Below are 7,524 nucleotides of genomic sequence, written 5' to 3' on the forward strand. Positions count from 1 at the left end.
AAAATAAATTCAGTTTCAAAACGCCGTCAATGTCCGTTCGATTTTATTCGTGTAACCAACTTGAATGTTTGAAGACGGACATCCGGAGGTGTTTATTAGCTTGATACAGTAAATGAACTTCTTTTATCATTTGGGAAGTTCACTAAATACGACCCATGTCTCGATTCGACGACGACTAATAAGATGACTTGCAATTCAATTGACGATGTCCAGTTGAAAATTGAAATAAAATCCATTTGATTATGGGAAGGATTATCTAGTATGACATGGGTCACATAGCAAAATCCATAAAGTAATATCCGTTTTCGGCGGGGTGGAACGTTTTTTTTGGCTGCCATTGTTGTTATTGTTGTATTTTCACTGCTGTTCACTGTTCGCTCATTCATTTTGCCCGTCTTCATCGTCGCTGTTGCTTTTGTTGTTGTGCGGCCGCAAACTCGGCAACGATGCATGTGGCAAACGGGCACAAACGCACATGTAAATAAACGTGCTTTTAGCTGCACAATATGGCCCTTTTAGCATTTGTAAATAACAATGCTGTGATTTCGCATAAGCCGAATGGATTCGGATATGGAAATGAAGCCGAAAGAGCAAACGAGCAAGCGTTGTGCTGCTGTGGAACCGTTATGGAATTGTTTGGCTCGGAAATTTTCCATTTCATCAAGTAGCTGTTTTTCACAGAGTCGTTTCGCTTAGCAGCCGAAAAAAAGAGAAGAAATGCCGTTGATATCGGGTATCTTACACATGCATGACAAGCAAGTGTGCACATGATATATCAGGCGCATTTTATCAAAACCCACCTATCGATCTCTATCGCACTTCTAGCTCCCCCACATCACATTTCACTTCGTTTCGGTGTAGCACATTAACATATATGTACATACGCTCTGCTCGCTCGCTCACTCACTCGTCCGTATTTGGCCATATTCTATTTTGCACCCTCGACAGCACAGAGGTCGAATTAAGATATAAACAGACTACCTCGTGTATATAAAATAATCTCGCTCTGGTATTTCATGCACGCAACACTCCAGCATTGAATACATTGTTTACAACAAGTCTTACTACATAGCGGCAGAAACAGAAGCAGCAGCCGCCGCTATATTCGGCTCGATTACAATCCGACGAAATTCAACGGAAAAAAGGTTACAACATCAGCACCAAAGCTCGCCACTATTTTGTCCACATCGACGGCGCGCGTTGAGCCATTCATTCGTCAGCGTACCGAGTGACAAGTTTGTGTGTGAATCATTTCGAAAAGTAAGTCGCATTTTTTTCATTCCAACCGTTTCTTAGTACACTTTCTTCGCATCGGACTTTCATTGCATTTCGGTAAGTGTTTCAATATTCTAATCAATTGCAACTTTTTTCTTTGACACTTTCGCAAGAAATTTATGATGAAAATTTCGAGATTGTATCTGTTTAAATTTTGAAAAGAATTGGGATGGAAATGGATAAATATGTCTTTGTGACGGTTACTTTATTGGACGATTTTTTTTTTCGCCTTCAATCATTGCTATGCTTTCTTAGTTAATGACCTTTATTTGTACTTTATTCAACTTTTCGAGCCGGAAATACACAACGCAAGTGTTTCCGCAGAGAAAATGCGTGCCTGCCCATACATAAAAAATGGAATAGAAGATATTTCACTTGAATAATTCTGGTGATGATTTTGTGCGTGAAGAGAGATTTTCCACCGCTGTTGTCTTCAACATCGCCATCACCACCGCCGCTGCTGGTAAAATCATCATCCGAATCCACAGCACACACTTCACTGACGACATTCAGTGGCTCAAAGTGTGAAAATAATTGCGTTTTGCGTACGAATTACCCAAACTTACGACATACACAAAAGCCATTGTTTCGAAATGGTGATTGTAGTGGTGCGTGAATCGCAACCGAGAAACCAAAAAGTTGTAGCAGCGTCTCAAGTAAATAATAATGCGTGTGTATCAATTTTAGTGTCAATTAACCTCATGTGTCTAGCTGTGTGGTACGTATATATAAGCATGCGTCCGTGGTGCTCATCTCGTATTCACCAAGAACGAATGGAAACGAATGAGCCGAGCAATAGCGCATACGCAGCAGCAGCAATATAAGCATGTTGCCGTTGCCGTATTGGCCAACGATTGAACTCTTACGTTCTACGGTGACTGAGACCAGCTCATATTAGCCAAGACGTATTTTCAAACTCAAATATACACATAGATATATCTCTAAAATGTACCGAAAAAACATACACAGCAACCGAATCGCCAATAACCAATGGCCAGACCGCAATAAAAGGAAGCCAAAAAACACAAAAGGAGCTTAAAAATACCATCTAAATATAATATACTAAAATATCAAGTTGGTTCAAATCACTTGTAAACTGCACACACAGAGCGAAACGTACAAGCAACATTATCAGTCAGTCGACGTATAAATTTGGAATTTTTCCTCGTTAATTTGAAGCTCTTATTATTGGGAGCTCTTTATTGAGTCTTGCGCAATATTTTTAAATCCTGATTATGGGCGAATTCGGCAAAACGAAAAATGCGTGTTGATTCGACACACGATGTACATCGTACATATGTATACGTGACGCGTCGTTTTCCGAAAACAACACAATCTGTGCAAAACCGTATAGCGTTGAGCATGTGTTTCCAACTGAATTATTTACTCGATTTGTCGCGCGCACACCGCTGTATTGGTTCGTTCTATTCGTCTCTGTTTCTCTCGGTGTCTCTTTTGCTCGTTCATTTTTCTCTCTGGCCATCATGATGGTTCCAAACGTTTAGATAAAACCTACCGAGCACATGAAATTTCCTTCTCGTTCGAAATGAAATGAGTTCGAATGGAATGTCTCTTTCGGTTTTTCTCTTCTCTTTCCGTCTTTTTTTTGAATTGCTACCGATAAAGTGCATCCAATATTTCGTCGCTGTTCGAAAGCCAAGGAGCAGTGCATTGCCTTGCGCATTGCACATATATGCACGTACATATCGAAAATGCAGCACTTATACACGTCCACCAAAAGACTGATGCACTTTTGCACCGTATGCTTGTGTGTGTGTGTGTTGCAGTGTCACTATGTGTATGATTATCATTTGAACAGTTTGAAGTACTGCAGTTAATGGTAAGCGTTCATGCACGGGTCAGGGTCGAATTAAGGAGAAATAGTAACTGGAAACACTGAGCGAGCGCATTTTGCTTTTAACTCTGGCAATTGAAAACTATCTCTGGGTGTAGAAATTCAAACCGACCATAGAATTCGATCTAACCAAGATATATTCCCCGAGACTCTGTGAGTATAAAGTGAAAATGATAACGAAAACCAAGGCAAACCGCACATCAGCAATTACATTATGTTTTTGTCTCAGCTTATAATGATCATCATAAAATGGATTTTCAAGAACAGAATGAAGCAGAAACAAAAATCGCGTATTTATTTCTGCTTCTTAGCCTTCACTTCTAGTATGTTCACAGCATGAATTCGGCTGTTTAGTCTGGATGTCAGTCAAAAGCGCGTGCCTTTATTTAAAAATCATCAATTTCGTTGATTAAATTATTTGTGTTCTGTGCACAAACAGAGTATGGGAAGAGAAAGACTCGAGAATGGAGAGAATTGGGAAAGCAAGAAAGAGAGAGAAAGAGTCAAAATTGAAGTTCTCACATTATGCAGAGTGAAGTCGAGAAAAAGATTGCTCATGTTTATTTGTAAACCATCACAATTGCAGTCACGTTTGTTCCCGTGTAGAATAACGCGTTCAAATATTGAAATGTACGTAGTACGACAACACATACCATGAATACATCTCTTTTCGCTGCTTTAATTTTTTCTTCATCTTCTTTGGCCATTTCTCTCTCTCTCTCTCTCTCTCTCTCTCTCTCTCTCTCTCTCTCCTTTGGTTGTGGTGTGTGTTGTCTATTTTATCTGTGGCCTGTACTTGCTCTCGTCTTCGTTCTCATCGGCAAATACAAATGTACAGTTAAACAAGTAAAGAATTGGCCATGTGAACATTAAACAAACGCAAACCACATGAACACAAGAGAAGAAGAAGCAGAAGAGAGAAAAAAAGCCATACATAGGAAAAATAATCGTCATCGTAGTCGGAAAATATAGAGAGCACGGTGTGCATAAATCGTTTCCCAATACACATCCCTTTCGAGCATTACATTTGCTAAGTGAAAAATTACCATGCCTACACACAGCGAGTGAAGAAGAGAGCAAGAAAAGGGAAAGACTGATGATGGGCACTGAAAGAGGGAAAGAGACAAATCGAATACAACACATAACAAATACATCTTTTGCCTGGTTCTCTTCTGTCTTTCGTGTTCCGACAACCGTTTTCCTTTTCCCACTTTCCGTATGCTGTGTGTATTAGATGTGTATGTGTGGCTGTGTGTGCGCGCACAAGAGAGATGAGAAAACGCAGTCGCATATCATGTTCAAATCAAAACAAAAATAGAATTCCATACAACCACACACATTTAGTATAGTGGTGAAAAAAAATCATATGATTGAATATACATTGTTGCCTAACACCAGCGAACGAGCGAACGAACGAACAAACGAACGCATCGATGCAGCGCTGAGCATGTGTGCTTTTCCGAATCGACCGATCGACCCGGCGTTGTGTGACTGTGCTGCTCACGATTTTCCATGTGTTGCGTTCACATCGAGCTGTGCAGACAGCCAAAAGTCGACTTGTTGTTGTCTCACTCACGCTTGCCGCTGATTCAGCGAACAAACATCAGCACAAAACCGTATCGTTGTGTGTATATAAACACAATGAAGCCAACATATAAATACACACCGGCTCGAAACATAAATACACAAGGTCAGTTACGATTGGTGGAGATGTGAGCACGTGATATGGTGCGTTTTGTTGTGTTTATTTGGTGTTGTTCCTTTAGCGGCTCGTTGTAGTGTGTGAGTAAAGTACTCGCGTATGAAGTTTTTGTTTTTTTCTTCTTCATTTAATAAATTCTGCAGCCAAATAATGAACGAACGAATGAAAGAAGATAAAGAAAATTACCATGCGTGCTCTCTGTTTAGTAATGCTATGCTGAAATTCGAGTGCGAACGGGACAAGAAGAGAGAAAGAGAGAGAGAGAGCACGCGAGGATGAACAAGATTATGGCATCGATGACAACAACGATGTTTGTTTTCTTTGTATGCGAACGCTGTCGATTGCGCACCGTTTTCCTTCATTTTGCTCACATGAGCATTTTTCTTTTCCAACTTGGCCGCTATTTTCTGTTTCTTCCTCTACCATCGTCGTTTTTTCTTCTCCTCGAAGCGCACTTCGATTGTCTTCGTGATGATTTCATACACGTTGAAAACACAAACAATCCGTCGGAAACGACGGAGAAACTTGTTTTCCAAATATGCATTTGGCGTGTGTGTGTGTGTGTGTATGTTGCTGTTTTTTTTTCGTATGGAATTCACATGAGATTTAGCACCTTCACCGCTCTTTCGAGAGAAATTAGCGCTTCGGTGATTTTTAAAAAGAAACTCACATTTGAATATGCCACTGGGGGGAAACGTTTGCTTTTATTTTTTATCGACAAGCCAAAATATTTTCGGTACTTAGCCGATGTTATTAATAAGTTCTTGTGGCTTTCTGTTTCAGCATTATATCGTTTTCTAATCGGATTTCTTCTCTTAAATGTGCAAATGCTTACTGAGTTAAGATCAGAAAGTCAATGTCTACTAGTCTACAACAACTACCTGCCAAAGCCAAAGCAACATGGCAAAATAAATTGACAGCATGTCAAAGGTTCAATATTCAAGCAATTGACCAATTAGCAGCAGCATGAGCATAATCTGTCTTAAACAGACTTAAGTATGTCAGCTAGTACACAATTATGTGAGTGTGTATGTGTTTGGGTGTGCTTGTGCATCACATACAAAGATTCAGTTGCAAATTTTTTCTTTGCTCTTCTCGTACAAATGTTCGAAATGTGCCTGACACAAGAAAAAGAAAGCAAGAGGTAGAGACAGAAAGGGAAGGAGAGAGAGAGAGAAACGAATGGCTGCAACAATTTATGGACTGAATAAATGTAATCATGTTTTTCATTGTTCGTATCATCTCGTTCATTTGATACTTTTTCGTCATATAGATAGCGACCGAACAGGCGACACCAACCGGCCAACGGAGCCGTGTGTGTGAAAGAATGAGAGAGAAATAGTGAGTCGGGCTAAAATTGAAGTCACGCGTTCGGCTGAAAATTGTCATTATTTTCACGGTTGGATGCATTTTTGTTGCAATCTCCATTTCGCTTCTGTGTGCTGTCATTCATTGTCGTGCCGTCACTTTTAATCGAAACCCATACCACCAATTAAACTATCGACACTATATTTCAAGTATTTTTACGCTATTTCTGCATAGAATCTCTCTCGCTCTCTATCCATTGCTCTCTATTAATCTACCTCGTTCTCTATTCATCTTTCACCATTTTGTCATCTTCTGCATCTCTTTCACGTCGTGTTGAGCAAAATAAAGAAAATGGCAAAAGGCAGTCAACCCGAAATTGTTTAAATATAAAACCCAAAATCCATTGATGCATATCCTGTTATTTAGTGCATGCGGTGTAAAGACACACGTTTCGCCTTGCGCATCGCATTCATTCTTTCGTTGTTGTCGTTGTCGTTGTCGTTGTCGGTTGCCCATTCAAACCAGTTTTTTTTCTCCCCATCCGATATTACCAAACGTGTTTAAGTACCTTTATTACAACATCTCTTGCGCGTTGTTTGTTTTCAGTTTTCATCCAGACGATCACAACACCTTTGTTTTCAGCATCCAATTATTGCAAGGAGCCATTTCGCTGCTTCACTTTTGGCATTTTTCTGTATGCAATTTTTCTTCTTTCATCTCGTCGGTTCAGCACAACGTGCATCATTAGAAGCATTAAAAAATGCAGACACACAACACAAACTCCCTTTTCTCGACTCATTGCATATTCATATTAACAAAAAAAAAATTTTTCTATTAAGAACTTCACTTAATGTTTCTTGATGCCAGATGCCACTTCTCACTCTTTCAACACTCGTTCTTGTTTGCATTCCTCTTTTTTTTCTCTTGTTCATGCTTGTTGTTTATCCACTCCTTTTGAAACGATATTCAACATCATCTATCGATTCTATTCAGACAGGTATTTCAACGCAGAAATACCGTTTCTATTTCCATTTGAATTGGAATTTTGCGGCGCCCATCCAAAAATTTACGAGTTTGTTTGTGCATTTTTGGTTTCAATGCTACTATATAGCTAAACACCTAGACTAATATAGCAATGACATTTATCGTATTAACGATAATTTAAGCTCACCGACAGGCAGCAAAAGAGTGAATGGCAAGCGGTATACACTCAAACTGTGGCTGTGTGTGGGTTAGTTTTTGAATTGAGGAACTTGATGGAAAATATCAAAAGATAAATGCATAATAACATGCCGCGAGTGAATGGTTAGACTCTTTTTTAGCGACAAATCAAGTGTAACTCCAAAAAATACATTGGTGTATACATGATGGTGGTGGTGGTTGA

Source organism: Sitodiplosis mosellana, unplaced genomic scaffold, assembly GCF_009176505.1.
Source record: "Sitodiplosis mosellana isolate CC-2019 unplaced genomic scaffold, AAFC_SMos_1.0 Smas_scaffold_1, whole genome shotgun sequence".
Lineage (NCBI taxonomy): Eukaryota > Metazoa > Arthropoda > Insecta > Diptera > Cecidomyiidae > Sitodiplosis > Sitodiplosis mosellana.